Source organism: Phyllobates terribilis, unplaced genomic scaffold (assembly GCF_046119375.1).
Source record: "Phyllobates terribilis strain yellow unplaced genomic scaffold, ASM4611937v1 Scaffold_4__5_contigs__length_816908805, whole genome shotgun sequence".
Lineage (NCBI taxonomy): Eukaryota > Metazoa > Chordata > Amphibia > Anura > Dendrobatidae > Phyllobates > Phyllobates terribilis.
Window position 1 is genome coordinate 690,851,194 of NW_027362764.1, and position 22,531 is coordinate 690,873,724.

The 22,531-nt window shown below is 52.7% G+C and overlaps 11 non-coding genes across 11 annotated transcripts; all 11 read left to right on the forward strand.

Moving 5' to 3' along the window:
* The first annotated feature begins 3,014 nt into the window (after positions 1-3,014).
* On the forward strand, positions 3,015-3,133 carry LOC141269181 (5S ribosomal RNA). The gene has a single exon (XR_012321481.1). It is a non-coding gene; the product is annotated as a 5S ribosomal RNA (ribosomal RNA).
* A 1,706-nt stretch (positions 3,134-4,839) lies between these two features.
* On the forward strand, positions 4,840-4,958 carry LOC141266684 (5S ribosomal RNA). The gene has a single exon (XR_012320713.1). It is a non-coding gene; the product is annotated as a 5S ribosomal RNA (ribosomal RNA).
* Positions 4,959-6,685: 1,727 nt separating this feature from the next.
* Positions 6,686-6,804, forward strand: LOC141270381 (5S ribosomal RNA). Its single transcript, XR_012321619.1, has one exon. It is a non-coding gene; the product is annotated as a 5S ribosomal RNA (ribosomal RNA).
* A 1,703-nt stretch (positions 6,805-8,507) lies between these two features.
* Positions 8,508-8,626, forward strand: LOC141267430 (5S ribosomal RNA). The gene has a single exon (XR_012321304.1). It is a non-coding gene; the product is annotated as a 5S ribosomal RNA (ribosomal RNA).
* Positions 8,627-10,312: 1,686 nt separating this feature from the next.
* LOC141266179 (5S ribosomal RNA) lies at positions 10,313-10,431 on the forward strand. The gene has a single exon (XR_012320233.1). It is a non-coding gene; the product is annotated as a 5S ribosomal RNA (ribosomal RNA).
* Positions 10,432-12,109: 1,678 nt separating this feature from the next.
* Positions 12,110-12,228, forward strand: LOC141268029 (5S ribosomal RNA). Its single transcript, XR_012321364.1, has one exon. It is a non-coding gene; the product is annotated as a 5S ribosomal RNA (ribosomal RNA).
* A 1,706-nt stretch (positions 12,229-13,934) lies between these two features.
* LOC141269146 (5S ribosomal RNA) lies at positions 13,935-14,053 on the forward strand. Its single transcript, XR_012321477.1, has one exon. It is a non-coding gene; the product is annotated as a 5S ribosomal RNA (ribosomal RNA).
* A 1,706-nt stretch (positions 14,054-15,759) lies between these two features.
* Positions 15,760-15,878, forward strand: LOC141266391 (5S ribosomal RNA). Its single transcript, XR_012320429.1, has one exon. It is a non-coding gene; the product is annotated as a 5S ribosomal RNA (ribosomal RNA).
* Positions 15,879-17,584: 1,706 nt separating this feature from the next.
* On the forward strand, positions 17,585-17,703 carry LOC141270373 (5S ribosomal RNA). The gene has a single exon (XR_012321611.1). It is a non-coding gene; the product is annotated as a 5S ribosomal RNA (ribosomal RNA).
* Positions 17,704-19,409: 1,706 nt separating this feature from the next.
* LOC141269259 (5S ribosomal RNA) lies at positions 19,410-19,528 on the forward strand. The gene has a single exon (XR_012321488.1). It is a non-coding gene; the product is annotated as a 5S ribosomal RNA (ribosomal RNA).
* Positions 19,529-21,234: 1,706 nt separating this feature from the next.
* Positions 21,235-21,353, forward strand: LOC141268815 (5S ribosomal RNA). Its single transcript, XR_012321445.1, has one exon. It is a non-coding gene; the product is annotated as a 5S ribosomal RNA (ribosomal RNA).
* Positions 21,354-22,531: the final 1,178 nt, after the last annotated feature.

A 22,531-nucleotide genomic window follows, 5' to 3' on the forward strand; every position in this document is an offset into this window, starting at 1 on the left:
TTATTTGCAAGAAACAGACTTGATAAACGAGGAGGAGGTGTTGTACTGTATGTTAGAAAAGCGTATATCTGCACAGAGATTGAAGCTTCAGAGACTGGGAGTTCTGTGGAAACTGTTTGGGTAAGAATACAAGGAGAGAACAACGGAAAGGACACCATTGTAGGCATTTACTACAGGCCACCTGGGCAAGCTGAAGATATGGATGAACTCTTTATGTATCAAATGACCAAGTTCTCCAAAAAATATGACGTAGTGGTCATGGGAGATTTCAACTATCCAGACATTTGTTGGGAATCTCTCTCAAGTAAAACTAACAGGTCAAGCAAATTCTTATCCTCTCTTGCTGACAACTTTATCTTCCAAAAGGTAGGGGAGAAAACAAGGGGATCTGCTACTTTGGATCTAATTCTTATAAACAGGGAGGAAATGGTTGAGGAGGTAAAGGTGGCTGGGACCCTAGGAGGCAGCGATCATGCTATTATAGAATTTTGGATAACTAGAGGAGGAAGACATGTGAAGACTCAAACTTCAAGGTTAGATTTTAGAAAGGCAGATTTTAAGAGACTCAGAAAGAGAATAGGAGGGATCCAATGGCTGGATGTCCTTAAGGACAAAAATGTCCAGGAAGGATGGGAAATTTTTAAAAATGAGATTCTCAAAGCACAATCGTTAACAATCCCGAAAAGTAGGAAGAATGGGAAGCATTTAAGGAAACCAGGATGGATGAACACAGAACTTAAACACATGCTAAAAAGAAAGAAAGAAATGTTTATTAAATGGAAAGAGGGAGGCATATCTAAAGAAGATTATAATGCAGTCTGCAGATCCTGTAGGGCACGTATCAGGTTAGCTAAAGCTGACAATGAATTAAGGCTTGCAAGAGATGTCAGAAGCAATAAAAAAGGATTTTGGGGGTATGTCAAAAGTAAAAGAAAAGTCAAAGATGCTATAGGATTTTTACAGGATGAAAATGGAGAAATGGTAAGAGAGGATGTTGAGAAGGCCGAACTTTTTAATTCCTATTTTGCATCTGTTTTCTCTCAGAAAGAAAATGTAACATCAACTGATCTTCACTGTCCATTTAAAGGAATAGAGGAATCCAAGTTATCAGTAAACAGAAAGATTGTGAGGGAATATTTAGCTAACATAAATGAGTTCAAGTCTCCAGGTCCAGATGAATTACACCCCAGAGTACTGAAGGAGATTGTAGAAGAAATTTTAGAACCACTCTCCATAATCTTTGAAAATTCTTGGAGAACAGGAGAAGTCCCAGAAGACTGGAGAAGAGCAAATGTTGTTCCTATCTTCAAAAAGGGGAAGAAGGTGGACCCAGGGAACTATAGGCCGGTGAGTCTGACTTCTATACCAGGAAAGATCTTTGAACAAATTATTAAACAACATGTATGTAAGTACATGGATAAGAATGAAGTGATTAACCAGAGTCAGCATGGGTTTGTAACTAACAAGTCATGTCAGACTAACTTAATTTCCTTCTATGACAGAATCACTGACTGGGTGGATCAGGGAAATGCTGTAGATATAGTATATCTTGACTTCAGCAAAGCATTTGACAAAGTATCTCACATCATCCTTATTGAAAAAATGACCAAGTATGCAATGGACCAGGCAACTGTTAGGTGGATTCATAACTGGCTTAGTGATCGGACTCAAAGGGTGGTTGTAAATGGCTTCACATCCAGCTGGATGAATGTCTCAAGTGGGGTACCACAGGGCTCCGTCCTGGGACCTGTATTGTTCAACATCTTTATCAATGATTTAGATGAAGGAATTGAGGGTAAACTGATTAAATTTGCTGATGACACAAAGCTAGGAGGGATAGCTAATACTAGAGAAGAGAGAGAGAGGATTCAAAAAGACCTAAATAAACTGGAGCAGTGGGCAGCAACCAACAGAATGGTTTTTAACAGGGAAAAATGCAAAGTACTACATCTGGGCAATAAAAATGAAAAAAGCATATACAGAATGGGAGGAATAGAGCTAAGCAACAGTACATGTGAAAAAGACTTAGGTATACTAATAGATCATAGACTGAACATGAGTCAACAGTGTGATGCAGCAGCAAAAAAGGCAAATACAATTCTGGGATGTATTAACAGAAGCATACAGTCTAGATCACGTGAAGTCATTATCGGTCTTTACTCCTCTTTGGTCAGACCTCATCTGGAATACTGTGTACAGTTTTGGGCACCACATTTTAAAAAAGACATAGACAAACTGGAGCAAGTTCAGAGAAGAGCGACCAGAATGGTGACTGGTCTGCAAACCATGTCCTATGAGGAACGGTTGCAGGATTTGGGAATGTTTAGCTTGCAAAAAAGAAGACTGAGAGGAGACTTAATAGCTGTCTACAAATATGTCAAGGGCTGTCACATTGTAGAAGGATCATCTTTATTCTCATTTGCACAAGGAAAGACTAGAAGCAATGGGATGAAACTAAATGGGAGGAGACACAGATTAGATATTAGAAAAAACTTTTTGACAGTTAGGGTGATTAATGAGTGGAACAGGCTGCCACGAGAGGTGGTGAGTTCCCCTTCAATGGACGTCTTCAAACAGAGGCTGGACAGACATCTGTCTGAGATGATCTAGTGAATCCTGCTTTGAGCAGGGGGTTGGACCAGATGACCCAGGAGGTCCCTTCCAACTCTACCATTCTATGATTCTATGATTAAAAGTTAATCCCCGGCTGCAGGCTATTAGAAAGCAACTAACCGCGCTCTACTCACCCTACCCAGGTCTACCGGTGAGTCTCGCCGCTGCTCCCGGCCTGTGGCATTGGCCGCGACGCTGACGTTCCGTCGACAGCGCGGCAGCCGATCAGTGAGCTCAGCGGCTCTGAGCGGGGCGTTCTGTCTACAAGACCTTTTTAAGGAGCCAGCAAAAAAGTGAAGAGAAAGGAAAGCACAAAAGCACCTTGTCTTACTAAGCACTGGAAAGGGCAGCCGGCAACCGGACGTCAAAGTGGAAAAGCAGCAAGTGAGAGGCCTGTCTCTGCCTACGGCCACACCACCCTGAACACGCCCGATCTCGTCTGATCTTGGAAGCTAAGCAGGGTTGGGCCTGGTTAGTACTTGGATGGGAGACCGCCTAGGAATACCAGGTGCTGTAGGCTTTTGCCTTTTCTTACTTCCACCAGCAGGGGTCACTCTCCTCTATGCCTTTTTTCCATTCCTTTTTTCACAAGCGCACACATGCTCCTTTCTTCTTTTCATTTGCTTTCTCTCTTGCGCTATTTAATCCTTGCAAAATACCAGCATCCTTCTCATCACCGTGGACCTCCAGCATTGTTGCTTATTTACTTTTAATACTAGGCTTCTTTTCACCAGGACCAGCGACTCCCGCATGACTGGAGGCAACCACCGCTGACCTGGAGGCAACCACCGGTAACCTGGAGGCCAGTTTACAGCACAACCCAAGCAAAACACCTTTGCAGGCCACACGACCCCCCCGAAGAGCAGCTCAAATTCACTCGCAACCATCTCACCCTCTTCCTTCATTCACTCCTGGGCGTTTCGCTCCACCCCAAGTTGCGGGTCCAGCTTGCTCTTTCTGTCACATCCCCGCGATGAACGGTTTAGCCTGCAGGAGACCCTGCGCCGAGCCATTTTTAAACACATCTGATGCGGCAGGTGTTTCATTGCTCAACAAACAACACCTATAGGGACGGCACAGCCTATGCATCGGTCCTTCGGAGACCGCCCCAGAACGGCCAGAGTTCTCGTCCCCACGCGAGCCTGAGGAAGGCTGGCCGGGCGATGGGCCAAGCAGCGTCTACTGGCCATACCACCTTGGATACGTCCGATCTCGGAAGCAAAGCAGAGATGGGTTCGGAAATACTTGGTTGGGACACCTCCTGAGAACACCAGGTATTGTAGACAATTTTGATGACGTTTTGCCATCTTGCCCAGCTCGGCTAGCATTGAGTGGCGCCTTGCTGGACACCGACCTTACGTAAAGTAGAGGCTGGAAGTCCCAAGCATCCCAAGCCCCCCAAGACCTCTAAGATAAGGACGCAACCCCGCCGCCTCTACCAGGCCTCACACCGAGCTCCTTGCCACGGCTAGGAGTGCTTATTGACCCCGCAGCCGGCCGTATGCAAATGATGGCGTTAAAAGCATCTCGCGCTGTGAAGGGGCCAGGCTTTCAGCAGCTGCCCAGGGGATGGTTTTAGAGGGCGACCGCCTAACGAGGGCCAGCAGAAGTAACGTCTTCTTCTTCAAAGAATCTTGTGTAACTAACCCAATCAGACAGCTGCCCAGGAGCTAACCTCAGTGCTAGGAAGGAGCGGGAGGGAATTGAGGGGGTGGTTCCTGCTAAGGCCCTGAAATAATAATAAGACAGGCAGGAGAGTCTGACGCATGGTGGCGGAAAAGCTGCAGGTGCAAATAGGGAATGTGGTCTCGTGCGAGCAACTTGTGCATGCTCGCTGTGTGTGAGTGTGCGCTTCCTAGGTACGGCGCGCTGCAGACAGTCAAAAGGGTTGCTCCCTTTCATTAAAAGTTAATCCCCGGCTGCAGGCTATTAGAAAGCAACTAACCGCGCTCTACTCACCCTACCCAGGTCTACCGGTGAGTCTCGCCGCTGCTCCCGGCCTGTGGCATTGGCCGCGACGCTGACGTTCCGTCGACAGCGCGGCAGCCGATCAGTGAGCTCAGCGGCTCTGAGCGGGGCGTTCTGTCTACAAGACCTTTTTAAGGAGCCAGCAAAAAAGTGAAGAGAAAGGAAAGCACAAAAGCACCTTGTCTTACTAAGCACTGGAAAGGGCAGCCGGCAACCGGACGTCAAAGTGGAAAAGCAGCAAGTGAGAGGCCTGTCTCTACCTACAGCCACACCACCCTGAACACGCCTGATCTCGTCTGATCTTGGAAGCTAAGCAGGGTCGGGCCTGGTTAGTACTTGGATGGGAGACTGCCTGGGAATACCAGGTGCTGTAGGCTTTTGCCTTTTCTTACTTCCACCAGCAGGGGTCACTCTCCTCTATGCCTTTTTTCCATTCCTTTTTTCACAAGCGCACACATGCTCCTTTCTTCTTTTCATTTGCTTTCTCTCTTGCGCTATTTAATCCTTGCAAAATACCAGCATCCTTCTCATCACCGTGGGCCTCCAGCATTGTTGCTTATTTACTTTTAATACTAGGCTTCTTTTCACCAGGACCAGCGACTCCCGCATGACTGGAGGCAACCACCGCTGACCTGGAGGCAACCACCGGTAACCTGGAGGCAACCACCGGTAACCTGGAGGCCAGTTTACAGCACAACCCAAGCAAAACACCTTTGCAGGCCACACGACCCCCCCGAAGAGCAGCTCAAATTCACTCGCAACCATCTCACCCTCTTCCTTCATTCACTCCTGGGCGTTTCGCTCCACCCCAAGTTGCGGGTCCAGCTTGCTCTTTCTGTCACATCCCCGCGATGAACGGTTTAGCCTGCAGGAGACCCTCCGCCGAGCCATTTTTAAACACATCTGATGCGGCAGGTGTTTCATTGCTCAACAAACAACACCTATGGGGACGGCACAGCCTATGCATCGGTCCTTCGGAGACCGCCCCAGAACGGCCAGAGTTCTCGTCCCCACGCGAGCCTGAGGAAGGCTGGCCGGGCGATGGGCCAAGCAGCGTCTACTGGCCATACCACCTTGGATACGTCTGATCTCGGAAGCAAAGCAGAGATGGGTTTGGAAATACTTGGTTGGGACACCTCCTGAGAACACCAGGTATTGTAGACAATTTTGATGACGTTTTGCCATCTTGCCCAGCTCGGCTAGCATTGAGTGGCGCCTTGCTGGACACCGACCTTACGTAAAGTAGAGGCTGGAAGTCCCAAGCATCCCAAGCCCCCCAAGACCTCTAAGATAAGGACGCAACCCCGCCGCCTCTACCAGGCCTCACACCGAGCTCCTTGCCACGGCTAGGAGTGCTTATTGACCCCGCAGCCGGCCGTATGCAAATGATGGCGTTAAAAGCATCTCGCGCTGTGAAGGGGCCAGGCTTTCAGCAGCTGCCCAGGGGATGGTTTTAGAGGGCGACCGCCTAACGAGGGCCAGCAGAAGTAACGTCTTCTTCTTCAAAGAATCTTGTGTAACTAACCCAATCAGACAGCTGCCCAGGAGCTAACCTCAGTGCTAGGAAGGAGCGGGAGGGAATTGAGGGGGTGGTTCCTGCTAAGGCCCTGAAATAATAATAAGACAGGCAAGAGAGTCTGACGCATGGTGGCGGAAAAGCTGCAGGTGCAAATAGGGAATGTGGTCTCGTGCGAGCAACTTGTGCATGCTCGCTGTGTGTGAGTGTGCGCTTCCTAGGTACGGCGCGCTGCAGACAGTCAAAAGGGTTGCTCCCTTTCATTAAAAGTTAATCCCCGGCTGCAGGCTATTAGAAAGCAACTAACCGCGCTCTACTCACCCTACCCAGGTCTACCGGTGAGTCTCGCCGCTGCTCCCGGCCTGTGGCATTGGCCGCGACGCTGACGTTCCGTCGACAGCGCGGCAGCCGATCAGTGAGCTCAGCGGCTCTGAGCGGGGCGTTCTGTCTACAAGACCTTGTTAAGGAGCCAGCAAAAAAGTGAAGAGAAAAGAAAGCACAAAAGCACCTTGTCTTACTAAGCACTGGAAAGGGCAGCCGGCAACCGGACGTCAAAGTGGAAAAGCAGCAAGTGAGAGGCCTGTCTCTGCCTAGGGCCACACCACCCTGAACACGCCTGATCTCATCTGATCTCGGAAGCTAAGCAGGGTTGGGCCTGGTTAGTACTTGGATGGGAGACTGCCTGGGAATACCAGGTGCTGTAGGCTTTTGCCTTTTCTTACTTCCACCAGCAGGGGTCACTCTCCTCTATGCCTTTTTTCCATTCCTTTTTTCACAAGCGCACACATGCTCCTTTCTTCTTTTCATTTGCTTTCTCTCTTGCGCTATTTAATCCTTGCAAAATACCAGCATCCTTCTCATCACCGTGGGCCTCCAGCATTGTTGCTTATTTACTTTTAATACTAGGCTTCTTTTCACCAGGACCAGCGACTCCCGCATGACTGGAGGCAACCACCGCTGACCTGGAGGCAACCACCGGTAACCTGGAGGCCAGTTTACAGCACAACCCAAACAAAACACCTTTGCAGGCCACATGACCCCCCCGAAGAGCAGCTCAAATTCACTCGCAACCATCTCACCCTCTTCCTTCATTCACTCCTGGGCGTTTCGCTCCACCCCAAGTTGCGGGTCCAGCTTGCTCTTTCTGTCACATCCCCGCGATGAACGGTTTAGACTGCAGGAGACCCTGCGCCGAGCCATTTTTAAACACATCTGATGCGGCAGGTGTTTCATTGCTCAACAAACAACACCTATAGGGACGGCACAGCCTATGCATCGGTCCTTCGGAGACCGCCGGAGAACGGCCAGAGTTCTCGTCCCCACGCGAGCCTGAGGAAGGCTGGCCGGGCGATGGGCCAAGCAGCGTCTACTGGCCATACCACCTTGGATACGTCCGATCTCGGAAGCAAAGCAGAGATGGGTTCGGAAATACTTGGTTGGGACACCTCCTGAGAACACCAGGTATTGTAGACAATTTTGATGACGTTTTGCCATCTTGCCCAGCTCGGCTAGCATTGAGTGGCGCCTTGCTGGACACCGACCTTACGTAAAGTAGAGGCTGGAAGTCCCAAGCATCCCAAGCCCCCCAAGACCTCTAAGATAAGGACGCAACCCCGCCGCCTCTACCAGGCCTCACACCGAGCTCCTTGCCACGGCTAGGAGTGCTTATTGACCCCGCAGCCGGCCGTATGCAAATGATGGCGTTAAAAGCATCTCGCGCTGTGAAGGGGCCAGGCTTTCAGCAGCTGCCCAGGGGATGGTTTTAGAGGGCGACCGCCTAACGAGGGCCAGCAGAAGTAACGTCTTCTTCTTCAAAGAAGCTTGTGTAACTAACCCAATCAGACAGCTGCCCAGGAGCTAACCTCAGTGCTAGGAAGGAGCGGGAGGGAATTGAGGGGGTGGTTCCTGCTAAGGCCCTGAAATAATAAGACAGGCAGGAGAGTCTGACGCATGGTGGCGGAAAAGCTGCAGGTGCAAATAGGGAATGTGGTCTCGTGCGAGCAACTTGTGCATGCTCGCTGTGTGTGAGTGTGCGCTTCCTAGGTACGGCGCGCTGCAGACAGTCAAAAGGGTTGCTCCCTTTCATTAAAAGTTAATCCCCGGCTGCAGGCTATTAGAAAGCAACTAACCGCGCTCTACTCACCCTACCCAGGTCTACCGGTGAGTCTCGCCGCTGCTCCCGGCCTGTGGCATTGGCCGCGACGCTGACGTTCCGTCGACAGCGCGGCAGCCGATCAGTGAGCTCAGCGGCTCTGAGCGGGGCGTTCTGTCTACAAGACCTTTTTAAGGAGCCAGGAAAAAAGTGAAGAGAAAAGAAAGCACAAAAGCACATTGTCTTACTAAGCACTGGAAAGGGCAGCCGGCAACCGGACGTCAAAGTGGAAAAGCAGCAAGTGAGAGGCCTGTCTCTGCCTACGGCCACACCACCCTGAACACGCCCGATCTCGTCTGATCTTGGAAGCTAAGCAGGGTTGGGCCTGGTTAGTACTTGGATGGGAGACCGCCTGGGAATACCAGGTGCTGTAGGCTTTTGCCTTTTCTTACTTCCACCAGCAAGGGGTCACTCTCCTCTATGCCTTTTTTCCATTCCTTTTTTCACAAGCGCACACATGCTCCTTTCTTCTTTTCATTTGCTTTCTCTCTTGCGCTATTTAATCCTTGCAAAATACCAGCATCCTTCTCATCACCGTGGGCCTCCAGCATTGTTGCTTATTTACTTTTAATACTAGGCTTCTTTTCACCAGGACCAGCGACTCCCGCATGACTGGAGGCAACCACCGCTGACCTGGAGGCCAGTTTACAGCACAACCCAAGCAAAACACCTTTGCAGGCCACACGACCCCCCCGAAGAGCAGCTCAAATTCACTCGCAACCATCTCACCCTCTTCCTTCATTCACTCCTGGGCGTTTCGCTCCACCCCAAGTTGCGGGTCCAGCTTGCTCTTTCTGTCACATCCCCGCGATGAACGGTTTAGCCTGCAGGAGACCCTGCGCCGAGCCATTTTTAAACACATCTGATGCGGCAGGTGTTTCATTGCTCAACAAACAACACCTATAGGGACGGCACAGCCTATGCATCGGTCCTTCAGAGACCGCCCCAGAACGGCCAGAGTTCTCGTCCCCACGCGAGCCTGAGGAAGGCTGGCCGGGCGATGGGCCAAGCAGCGTCTACTGGCCATACCACCTTGGATACGTCCGATCTCGGAAGCAAAGCAGAGATGGGTTCGGAAATACTTGGTTGGGACACCTCCTGAGAACACCAGGTATTGTAGACAATTTTGATGACGTTTTGCCATCTTGCCCAGCTCGGCTAGCATTGAGTGGCGCCTTGCTGGACACCGACCTTACGTAAAGTAGAGGCTGGAAGTCCCAAGCATCCCAAGCCCCCCAAGACCTCTAAGATAAGGACGCAACCCCGCCGCCTCTACCAGGCCTCACACCGAGCTCCTTGCCACGGCTAGGAGTGCTTATTGACCCCGCAGCCGGCCGTATGCAAATGATGGCGTTAAAAGCATCTCGCGCTGTGAAGGGGCCAGGCTTTCAGCAGCTGCCCAGGGGATGGTTTTAGAGGGCGACCGCCTAACGAGGGCCAGCAGAAGTAACGTCTTCTTCTTCAAAGAATCTTGTGTAACTAACCCAATCAGACAGCTGCCCAGGAGCTAACCTCAGTGCTAGGAAGGAGCGGGAGGGAATTGAGGGGGTGGTTCCTGCTAAGGCCCTGAAATAATAATAAGACAGGCAGGAGAGTCTGACGCATGGTGGCGGAAAAGCTGCAGGTGCAAATAGGGAATGTGGTCTCGTGCGAGCAACTTGTGCATGCTCGCTGTGTGTGAGTGTGCGCTTCCTAGGTACGGCGCGCTGCAGACAGTCAAAAGGGTTGCTCCCTTTCATTAAAAGTTAATCCCCGGCTGCAGGCTATTAGAAAGCAACTAACCGCGCTCTACTCACCCTACCCAGGTCTACCGGTGAGTCTCGCCGCTGCTCCCGGCCTGTGGCATTGTCCGCGACGCTGACGTTCCGTCGACAGCGCGGCAGCCGATCAGTGAGCTCAGCGGCTCTGAGCGGGGCGTTCTGTCTACAAGACCTTTTTAAGGAGCCAGCAAAAAAGTGAAGAGAAAAGAAAGCACAAAAGCACCTTGTCTTACTAAGCACTGGAAAGGGCAGCCGGCAACCGGACGTCAAAGTGGAAAAGCAGCAAGTGAGAGGCCTGTTTCTGCCTACGGCCACACCACCCTGAACACGCCCGATCTCGTCTGATCTTGGAAGCTAAGCAGGGTCAGGCCTGGTTAGTACTTGGATGGGAGACCGCCTGGGAATACCAGGTGCTGTAGGCTTTTGCCTTTTCTTACTTCCACCAGCAGGGGTCACTCTCCTCTATGCCTTTTTTCCATTCCTTTTTTCACAAGCGCACACATGCTCCTTTCTTCTTTTCATTTGCTTTCTCTCTTGCGCTATTTAATCCTTGCAAAATACCAGCATCCTTCTCATCACCGTGGGCCTCCAGCATTGTTGCTTATTTACTTTTAATACTAGGCTTCTTTTCACCAGGACCAGCGACTCCCGCATGACTGGAGGCAACCACCGCTGACCTGGAGGCAACCACCGGTAACCTGGAGGCCAGTTTACAGCACAACCCAAGCAAAACACCTTTGCAGGCCACACGACCCCCCCGAAGAGCAGCTCAAATTCACTCGCAACCATCTCACCCTCTTCCTTCATTCACTCCTGGGCGTTTCGCTCCACCCCAAGTTGCGGGTCCAGCTTGCTCTTTCTGTCACATCCCCGCGATGAACGGTTTAGCCTGCAGGAGACCCTGCGCCGAGCCATTTTTAAACACATCTGATGCGGCAGGTGTTTCATTGCTCAACAAACAACACCTATAGGGACGGCACAGCCTATGCATCGGTCCTTCGGAGACCGCCCCAGAACGGCCAGAGTTCTCGTCCCCACGCGAGCCTGAGGAAGGCTGGCCGGGCGATGGGCCAAGCAGCGTCTACTGGCCATACCACCTTGGATACGTCCGATCTCGGAAGCAAAGCAGAGATGGGTTCGGAAATACTTGGTTGGGACACCTCCTGAGAACACCAGGTATTGTAGACAATTTTGATGACGTTTTGCCATCTTGCCCAGCTCGGCTAGCATTGAGTGGCGCCTTGCTGGACACCGACCTTACGTAAAGTAGAGGCTGGAAGTCCCAAGCATCCCAAGCCCCCCAAGACCTCTAAGATAAGGACGCAACCCCACCGCCTCTACCAGGCCTCACACCGAGCTCCTTGCCACGGCTAGGAGTGCTTATTGACCCCGCAGCCGGCCGTATGCAAATGATGGCGTTAAAAGCATCTCGCGCTGTGAAGGGGCCAGGCTTTCAGCAGCTGCCCAGGGGATGGTTTTAGAGGGCGACCGCCTAACGAGGGCCAGCAGAAGTAACGTCTTCTTCTTCAAAGAATCTTGTGTAGCTAACCTCAGTGCTAGGAAGGAGCGGGAGGGAATTGAGGGGGTGGTTCCTGCTAAGGCCCTGAAATAATAATAAGACAGGCAGGAGAGTCTGACGCATGGTGGCGGAAAAGCTGCAGGTGCAAATAGGGAATGTGGTCTCGTGCGAGCAACTTGTGCATGCTCGCTGTGTGTGAGTGTGCGCTTCCTAGGTACGGCGCGCTGCAGACAGTCAAAAGGGTTGCTCCCTTTCATTAAAAGTTAATCCCCGGCTGCAGGCTATTAGAAAGCAACTAACCGCGCTCTACTCACCCTACCCAGGTCTACCGGTGAGTCTCGCCGCTGCTCCCGGCCTGTGGCATTGGCCGCGACGCTGACGTTCCGTCGACAGCGCGGCAGCCGATCAGTGAGCTCAGCGGCTCTGAGCGGGGCGTTCTGTCTACAAGACCTTTTTAAGGAGCCAGCAAAAAAGTGAAGAGAAAAGAAAGCACAAAAGCACCTTGTCTTACTAAGCACTGGAAAGGGCAGCCGGCAACCGGACGTCAAAGTGGAAAAGCAGCAAGTGAGAGGCCTGTTTCTGCCTACGGCCACACCACCCTGAACACGCCCGATCTCGTCTGATCTTGGAAGCTAAGCAGGGTCGGGCCTGGTTAGTACTTGGATGGGAGACCGCCTGGGAATACCAGGTGCTGTAGGCTTTTGCCTTTTCTTACTTCCACCAGCAGGGGTCACTCTCCTCTATGCCTTTTTTCCATTCCTTTTTTCACAAGCGCACACATGCTCCTTTCTTCTTTTCATTTGCTTTCTCTCTTGCGCTATTTAATCCTTGCAAAATACCAGCATCCTTCTCATCACCGTGGGCCTCCAGCATTGTTGCTTATTTACTTTTAATACTAGGCTTCTTTTCACCAGGACCAGCGACTCCCGCATGACTGGAGGCAACCACCGCTGACCTGGAGGCAACCACCGGTAACCTGGAGGACAGTTTACAGCACAACCCAAGCAAAACACCTTTGCAGGCCACACGACCCCCCCGAAGAGCAGCTCAAATTCACTCGCAACCATCTCACCCTCTTCCTTCATTCACTCCTGGGCGTTTCGCTCCACCCCAAGTTGCGGGTCCAGCTTGCTCTTTCTGTCACATCCCCGCGATGAACGGTTTAGCCTGCAGGAGACCCTGCGCCGAGCCATTTTTAAACACATCTGATGCGGCAGGTGTTTCATTGCTCAACAAACAACACCTATAGGGACGGCACAGCCTATGCATCGGTCCTTCAGAGACCGCCCCAGAACGGCCAGAGTTCTCGTCCCCACGCGAGCCTGAGGAAGGCTGGCCGGGCGATGGGCCAAGCAGCGTCTACTGGCCATACCACCTTGGATACGTCCGATCTCGGAAGCAAAGCAGAGATGGGTTCGGAAATACTTGGTTGGGACACCTCCTGAGAACACCAGGTATTGTAGACAATTTTGATGACGTTTTGCCATCTTGCCCAGCTCGGCTAGCATTGAGTGGCGCCTTGCTGGACACCGACCTTACGTAAAGTAGAGGCTGGAAGTCCCAAGCATCCCAAGCCCCCCAAGACCTCTAAGATAAGGACGCAACCCCGCCGCCTCTACCAGGCCTCACACCGAGCTCCTTGCCACGGCTAGGAGTGCTTATTGACCCCACAGCCGGCCGTATGCAAATGATGGCGTTAAAAGCATCTCGCGCTGTGAAGGGGCCAGGCTTTTAGCAGCTGCCCAGGGGATGGTTTTAGAGGGCGACCGCCTAACGAGGGCCAGCAGAAGTAACGTCTTCTTCTTCAAAGAAGCTTGTGTAACTAACCCAATCAGACAGCTGCCCAGGAGCTAACCTCAGTGCTAGGAAGGAGCGGGAGGGAATTGAGGGGGTGGTTCCTGCTAAGGCCCTGAAATAATAATAAGACAGGCAGGAGAGTCTGACGCATGGTGGCGGAAAAGCTGCAGGTGCAAATAGGGAATGTGGTCTCGTGCGAGCAACTTGTGCATGCTCGCTGTGTGTGAGTGTGCGCTTCCTAGGTACGGCGCGCTGCAGACAGTCAAAAGGGTTGCTCCCTTTCATTAAAAGTTAATCCCCGGCTGCAGGCTATTAGAAAGCAACTAACCGCGCTCTACTCACCCTACCCAGGTCTACCGGTGAGTCTCGCCGCTGCTCCCGGCCTGTGGCATTGGCCGCGACGCTGACGTTCCGTCGACAGCGCGGCAGCCGATCAGTGAGCTCAGCGGCTCTGAGCGGGGTGTTCTGTCTACAAGACCTTTTTAAGGAGCCAGCAAAAAAGTGAAGAGAAAAGAAAGCACAAAAGCACCTTGTCTTACTAAGCACTGGAAAGGGCAGCCGGCAACCGGACGTCAAAGTGGAAAAGCAGCAAGTGAGAGGCCTGTCTCCGCCTACGGCCACACCACCCTGAACACGCCCGATCTCGTCTGATCTCGGAAGCTAAGCAGGGTCGGGCCTGGTTAGTACTTGAATGGGAGACTGCCTGGGAATACCAGGTGCTGTAGGCTTTTGCCTTTTCTTACTTCCACCAGCAGGGGTCACTCTCCTCTTTGCCTTTTTTCCATTCCTTTTTTCACAAGCGCACACATGCTCCTTTCTTCTTTTCATTTGCTTTCTCTCTTGCGCTATTTAATCCTTGCAAAATACCAGCATCCTTCTCATCACCGTGGGCCTCCAGCATTGTTGCTTATTTACTTTTAATACTAGGCTTCTTTTCACCAGGACCAGCGACTCCCGCATGACTGGAGGCAACCACCGCTGACCTGGAGGCAACCACCGGTAACCTGGAGGCCAGTTTACAGCACAACCCAAGCAAAACACCTTTGCAGGCCACACGACCCCCCCGAAGAGCAGCTCAAATTCACTCGCAACCATCTCACCCTCTTCCTTCATTCACTCCTGGGCGTTTCGCTCCACCCCAAGTTGCGGGTCCAGCTTGCTCTTTCTGTCACATCCCCGCGATGAACGGTTTAGCCTGCAGGAGACCCTGCGCCGAGCCATTTTTAAACACATCTGATGCGGCAGGTGTTTCATTGCTCAACAAACAACACCTATAGGGACGGCACAGCCTATGCATCGGTCCTTCGGAGACCGCCCCAGAACGGCCAGAGTTCTCGTCCCCACGCGAGCCTGAGGAAGGCTGGCCGGGCGATGGGCCAAGCAGCGTCTACTGGCCATACCATCTTGGATACGTCCGATCTCGGAAGCAAAGCAGAGATGGGTTCGGAAATACTTGGTTGGGACACCTCCTGAGAACACCAGGTATTGTAGACAATTTTGATGACGTTTTGCCATCTTGCCCAGCTCGGCTAGCATTGAGTGGCGCCTTGCTGGACACCGACCTTACGTAAAGTAGAGGCTGGAAGTCCCAAGCATCCCAAGCCCCCCAAGACCTCTAAGATAAGGACGCAACCCCGCCGCCTCTACCAGACCTCACACCGAGCTCCTTGCCACGGCTAGGAGTGCTTATTGACCCCGCAGCCGGCCGTATGCAAATGATGGCGTTAAAAGCATCTCGCGCTGTGAAGGGGCCAGGCTTTCAGCAGCTGCCCAGGGGATGGTTTTAGAGGGCGACCGCCTAACGAGGGCCAGCAGAAGTAACGTCTTCTTCTTCAAAGAATCTTGTGTAACTAACCCAATCAGACAGCTGCCCAGGAGCTAACCTCAGTGCTAGGAAGGAGCGGGAGGGAATTGAGGGGGTGGTTCCTGCTAAGGCCCTGAAATAATAATAAGACAGGCAGGAGAGTCTGACGCATGGTGGCGGAAAAGCTGCAGGTGCAAATAGGGAATGTGGTCTCGTGCGAGCAACTTGTGCATGCTCGCTGTGTGTGAGTGTGCGCTTCCTAGGTACGGCGCGCTGCAGACAGTCAAAAGGGTTGCTCCCTTTCATTAAAAGTTAATCCCCGGCTGCAGGCTATTAGAAAGCAACTAACCGCGCTCTACTCACCCTACCCAGGTCTACCGGTGAGTCTCGCCGCTGCTCCCGGCCTGTGGCATTGGCCGCGACGCTGACGTTCCGTCGACAGCGCGGCAGCCGATCAGTGAGCTCAGCGGCTCTGAGCGGGGCGTTCTGTCTACAAGACCTTTTTAAGGAGCCAGCAAAAAAGTGAAGAGAAAAGAAAGCACAAAAGCACCTTGTCTTACTAAGCACTGGAAAGGGCAGCCGGCAACCGGACGTCAAAGTGGAAAAGCAGCAAGTGAGATGCCTGTCTCTGCCTACGGCCACACCACCCTGAACACGCCCAATCTCGTCTGATCTCGGAAGCTAAGCAGGGTCAGGCCTGGTTAGTACTTGGATGGGAGACCGCCTGGGAATACCAGGTGCTGTAGGCTTTTGCCTTTTCTTACTTCCACCAGCAGGGGTCACTCTCCTCTATGCCTTTTTTCCATTCCTTTTTTCACAAGCGCACACATGCTCCTTTCTTCTTTTCATTTGCTTTCTCTCTTGCGCTATTTAATCCTTGCAAAATACCAGCATCCTTCTCATCACCGTGGGCCTCCAGCATTGTTGCTTATTTACTTTTAATACTAGGCTTCTTTTCACCAGGACCAGCGACTCCCGCATGACTGGAGGCAACCACCGCTGACCTGGAGGCAACCACCGGTAACCTGGAGGCCAGTTTACAGCACAACCCAAGCAAAACACCTTTGCAGGCCACACGACCCCCCCGAAGAGCAGCTCAAATTCACTCGCAACCATCTCACCCTCTTCCTTCATTCACTCCTGGGCGTTTCGCTCCACCCCAAGTTGCGGGTCCAGCTTGCTCTTTCTGTCACATCCCCGCGATGAACGGTTTAGCCTGCAGGAGACCCTGCGCCGAGCCATTTTTAAACACATCTGATGCGGCAGGTGTTTCATTGCTCAACAAACAACACCTATAGGGACGGCACAGCCTATGCATCGGTCCTTCAGAGACCGCCCCAGAACGGCCAGAGTTCTCGTCCCCACGCGAGCCTGAGGAAGGCTGGCCGGGCGATGGGCCAAGCAGCGTCTACTGGCCATACCACCTTGGATACGTCCGATCTCGGAAGCAAAGCAGAGATGGGTTCGGAAATACTTGGTTGGGACACCTCCTGAGAACACCAGGTATTGTAGACAATTTTGATGACGTTTTGCCATCTTGCCCAGCTCGGCTAGCATTGAGTGGCGCCTTGCTGGACACCGACCTTACGTAAAGTAGAGGCTGGAAGTCCCAAGCATCCCAAGCCCCCCAAGACCTCTAAGATAAGGACGCAACCCCGCCGCCTCTACCAGGCCTCACACCGAGCTCCTTGCCACGGCTAGGAGTGCTTATTGACCCCGCAGCCGGCCGTATGCAAATGATGGCGTTAAAAGCATCTCGCGCTGTGAAGGGGCCAGGCTTTCAGCAGCTGCCCAGGGGATGGTTTTAGAGGGCGACCGCCTAACGAGGGCCAGCAGAAGTAACGTCTTCTTCTTCAAAGAATCTTGTGTAACTAACCCAATCAGACAGCTGCCCAGGAGCTAACCTCAGTGCTAGGAAGGAGCGGGAGGGAATTGAGGGGGTGGTTCCTGCTAAGGCCCTGAAATAATAATAAGACAGGCAGGAGAGTCTGACGCATGGTGGCGGAAAAGCTGCAGGTGCAAATAGGGAATGTGGTCTCGTGCGAGCAACTTGTGCATGCTCGCTGTGTGTGAGTGTGCGCTTCCTAGGTACGGCGCGCTGCAGACAGTCAAAAGGGTTGCTCCCTTTCATTAAAAGTTAATCCCCGGCTGCAGGCTATTAGAAAGCAACTAACCGCGCTCTACTCACCCTACCCAGGTCTACCGGTGAGTCTCGCCGCTGCTCCCGGCCTGTGGCATTGGCCGCGACGCTGACGTTCCGTCGACAGCGCGGCAGCCGATCAGTGAGCTCAGCGGCTCTGAGCGGGGCGTTCTGTCTACAAGACCTTTTTAAGGAGCCAGCAAAAAAGTGAAGAGAAAAGAAAGCACAAAAGCACCTTGTCTTACTAAGCACTGGAAAGGGCAGCCGGCAACCGGACGTCAAAGTGGAAAAGCAGCAAGTGAGATGCCTGTCTCTGCCTACAGCCACACCACCCTGAACACGCCCAATCTCGTCTGATCTTGGAAGCTAAGCAGGGTCAGGCCTGGTTAGTACTTGGATGGGAGACCACCTGGGAATACCAGGTGCTGTAGGCTTTTGCCTTTTCTTACTTCCACCAGCAGGGGTCACTCTCCTCTATGCCTTTTTTCCATTCCTTTCTTCACAAGCGCACACATGCTCCTTTCTTCTTTTCATTTGCTTTCTCTCTTGCGCTATTTAATCCTTGCAAAATACCAGCATCCTTCTCATCACCGTGGGTCTCCAGCATTGTTGCTTATTTACTTTTAATACTAGGCTTCTTTTCACCAGGACCAGCGACTCCCGCATGACTGGAGGCAACCACCGCTGACCTGGAGGCAACCACCGGTAACCTGGAGGCCAGTTTACAGCACAACCCAAGCAAAACACCTTTGCAGGCCACACGACCCCCCCGAAGAGCAGCTCAAATTCACTCGCAACCATCTCACCCTCTTCCTTCATTCACTCCTGGGCGTTTCGCTCCACCCCAAGTTGCGGGTCCAGCTTGCTCTTTCTGTCACATCCCCGCGATGAACGGTTTAGCCTGCAGGAGACCCTGCGCCGAGCCATTTTTAAACACATCTGATGCGGCAGGTGTTTCATTGCTCAACAAACAACACCTATAGGGACGGCACAGCCTATGCATCGGTCCTTCAGAGACCGCCCCAGAACGGCCAGAGTTCTCGTCCCCACGCGAGCCTGAGGAAGGCTGGCCGGGCGATGGGCCAAGCAGCGTCTACTGGCCATACCACCTTGGATACGTCCGATCTCGGAAGCAAAGCAGAGATGGGTTCGGAAATACTTGGTTGGGACACCTCCTGAGAACACCAGGTATTGTAGACAATTTTGATGACGTTTTGCCATCTTGCCCAGCTCGGCTAGCATTGAGTGGCGCCTTGCTGGACACCGACCTTACGTAAAGTAGAGGCTGGAAGTCCCAAGCATCCCAAGCCCCCCAAGACCTCTAAGATAAGGACGCAACCCCGCCGCCTCTACCAGGCCTCACACCGAGCTCCTTGCCACGGCTAGGAGTGCTTATTGACCCCGCAGCCGGCCGTATGCAAATGATGGCGTTAAAAGCATCTCGCGCTGTGAAGGGGCCAGGCTTTCAGCAGCTGCCCAGGGGATGGTTTTAGAGGGCGACCGCCTAACGAGGGCCAGCAGAAGTAACGTCTTCTTCTTCAAAGAATCTTGTGTAACTAACCCAATCAGACAGCTGCCCAGGAGCTAACCTCAGTGCTAGGAAGGAGCGGGAGGGAATTGAGGGGGTGGTTCCTGCTAAGGCCCTGAAATAATAATAAGACAGGCAGGAGAGTCTGACGCATGGTGGCGGAAAAGCTGCAGGTGCAAATAGGGAATGTGGTCTCGTGCGAGCAACTTGTGCATGCTCGCTGTGTGTGAGTGTGCGCTTCCTAGGTACGGCGCGCTGCAGACAGTCAAAAGGGTTGCTCCCTTTCATTAAAAGTTAATCCCCGGCTGCAGGCTATTAGAAAGCAACTAACCGCGCTCTACTCACCCTACCCAGGTCTACCGGTGAGTCTCGCCGCTGCTCCCGGCCTGTGGCATTGGCCGCGACGCTGACGTTCCGTCGACAGCGCGGCAGCCGATCAGTGAGCTCAGCGGCTCTGAGCGGGGCGTTCTGTCTACAAGACCTTTTTAAGGAGCCAGCAAAAAAGTGAAGACAAAAGAAAGCACAAAAGCACCTTGTCTTACTAAGCACTGGAAAGGGCAGCCGGCAACCGGACGTCAAAGTGGAAAAGCAGCAAGTGAGAGGCCTGTTTCTGCCTGCGGCCACACCACCCTGAACACGCCCGATCTCGTCTGATCTTGGAAGCTAAGCAGGGTCGGGCCTGGTTAGTACTTGGATGGGAGACCACCTGGGAATACCAGGTGCTGTAGGCTTTTGCCTTTTCTTACTTCCACCAGCAGGGGTCACTCTCCTCTATGCCTTTTTTCCATTCCTTTTTTCACAAGCGCACACATGCTCCTTTCTTCTTTTCATTTGCTTTCTCTCTTGCGCTATTTAATCCTTGCAAAATACCAGCATCCTTCTCATCACCGTGGGCCTCCAGCATTGTTGCTTATTTACTTTTAATACTAGGCTTCTTTTCACCAGGACCAGCGACTCCCGCATGACTGGAGGCAACCACCGCTGACCTGGAGGCAACCACCGGTAACCTGGAGGCCAGTTTACAGCACAACCCAAGCAAAACACCTTTGCAGGCCACACGACCCCCCCGAAGAGCAGCTCAAATTCACTCGCAACCATCTCACCCTCTTCCTTCATTCACTCCTGGGCGTTTCGCTCCACCCCAAGTTGCGGGTCCAGCTTGCTCTTTCTGTCACATCCCCGCGATGAACGGTTTAGCCTGCAGGAGACCCTGCGCCGAGCCATTTTTAAACACATCTGATGCGGCAGGTGTTTCATTGCTCAACAAACAACACCTATAGGGACGGCACAGCCTATGCATCGGTCCTTCAGAGACCGCCCCAGAACGGCCAGAGTTCTCGTCCCCACGCGAGCCTGAGGAAGGCTGGCCGGGCGATGGGCCAAGCAGCGTCTACTGGCCATACCACCTTGGATACGTCCGATCTCGGAAGCAAAGCAGAGATGGGTTCGGAAATACTTGGTTGGGACACCTCCTGAGAACACCAGGTATTGTAGACAATTTTGATGACGTTTTGCCATCTTGCCCAGCTCGGCTAGCATTGAGTGGCGCCTTGCTGGACACCGACCTTACGTAAAGTAGAGGCTGGAAGTCCCAAGCATCCCAAGCCCCCCAAGACCTCTAAGATAAGGACGCAACCCCGCCGCCTCTACCAGACCTCACACCGAGCTCCTTGCCACGGCTAGGAGTGCTTATTGACCCCGCAGCCGGCCGTATGCAAATGATGGCGTTAAAAGCATCTCGCGCTGTGAAGGGGCCAGGCTTTCAGCAGCTGCCCAGGGGATGGTTTTAGAGGGCGACCGCCTAACGAGGGCCAGCAGAAGTAACGTCTTCTTCTTCAAAGAATCTTGTGTAACTAACCCAATCAGACAGCTGCCCAGGAGCTAACCTCAGTGCTAGGAAGGAGCGGGAGGGAATTGAGGGGGTGGTTCCTGCTAAGGCCCTGAAATAATAATAAGACAGGCAGGAGAGTCTGACGCATGGTGGCGGAAAAGCTGCAGGTGCAAATAGGGAATGTGGTCTCGTGCGAGCAACTTGTGCATTCTCGCTGTGTGTGAGTGTGCGCTTCCTAGGTACGGCGCGCTGCAGACAGTCAAAAGGGTTGCTCCCTTTCATTAAAAGTTAATCCCCGGCTGCAGGCTATTAGAAAGCAACTAACCGCGCTCTACTCACCCTACCCAGGTCTACCGGTGAGTCTCGCCGCTGCTCCCGGCCTGTGGCATTGGCTGCGACGCTGACGTTCCGTCGACAGCGCGGCAGCCGATCAGTGAGCTCAGCGGCTCTGAGCGGGGCGTTCTGTCTACAAGACCTTTTTAAGGAGCCAGCAAAAAAGTGAAGAGAAAAGAAAGCACAAAAGCACCTTGTCTTACTAAGCACTGGAAAGGGCAGCCGGCAACCGGACGTCAAAGTGGAAAAGCAGCAAGTGAGATGCCTGTCTCTGCCTACGGCCACACCACCCTGAACACGCCCGATCTCGTCTGATCTCGGAAGCTAAGCAGGGTCAGGCCTGGTTAGTACTTGGATGGGAGACCGCCTGGGAATACCAGGTGCTGTAGGCTTTTGCCTTTTCTTACTTCCACCAGCAGGGGTCACTCTCCTCTATGCCTTTTTTCCATTCCTTTTTTCACAAGCGCACACATGCTCCTTTCTTCTTTTCATTTGCTTTCTCTCTTGCGCTATTTAATCCTTGCAAAATACCAGCATCCTTCTCATCACCGTGGGCCTCCAGCATTGTTGCTTATTTACTTTTAATACTAGGCTTCTTTTCACCAGGACCAGCGACTCCCGCATGACTGGAGGCAACCACCGCTGACCTGGAGGCAACCACCGGTAACCTGGAGGCCAGTTTACAGCACAACCCAAGCAAAACACCTTTGCAGGCCACACGACCCCCCCGAAGAGCAGCTCAAATTCACTCGCAACCATCTCACCCTCTTCCTTCATTCACTCCTGGGCGTTTCGCTCCACCCCAAGTTGCGGGTCCAGCTTGCTCTTTCTGTCACATCCCCGCGATGAACGGTTTAGCCTGCAGGAGACCCTGCGCCGAGCCATTTTTAAACACATCTGATGCGGCAGGTGTTTCATTGCTCAACAAACAACACCTATAGGGACGGCACAGCCTATGCATCGGTCCTTCAGAGACCGCCCCAGAACGGCCAGAGTTCTCGTCCCCACGCGAGCCTGAGGAAGGCTGGCCGGGCGATGGGCCAAGCAGCGTCTACTGGCCATACCACCTTGGATACGTCCGATCTCGGAAGCAAAGCAGAGATGGGTTCGGAAATACTTGGTTGGGACACCTCCTGAGAACACCAGGTATTGTAGACAATTTTGATGACGTTTTGCCATCTTGCCCAGCTCGGCTAGCATTGAGTGGCGCCTTGCTGGACACCGACCTTACGTAAAGTAGAGGCTGGAAGTCCCAAGCATCCCAAGCCCCCCAAGACCTCTAAGATAAGGACGCAACCCCGCCGCCTCTACCAGGCCTCACACCGAGCTCCTTGCCACGGCTAGGAGTGCTTATTGACCCCGCAGCCGGCCGTATGCAAATGATGGCGTTAAAAGCATCTCGCGCTGTGAAGGGGCCAGGCTTTCAGCAGCTGCCCAGGGGATGGTTTTAGAGGGCGACCGCCTAACGAGGGCCAGCAGAAGTAACGTCTTCTTCTTCAAAGAATCTTGTGTAACTAACCCAATCAGACAGCTGCCCAGGAGCTAACCTCAGTGCTAGGAAGGAGCAGGA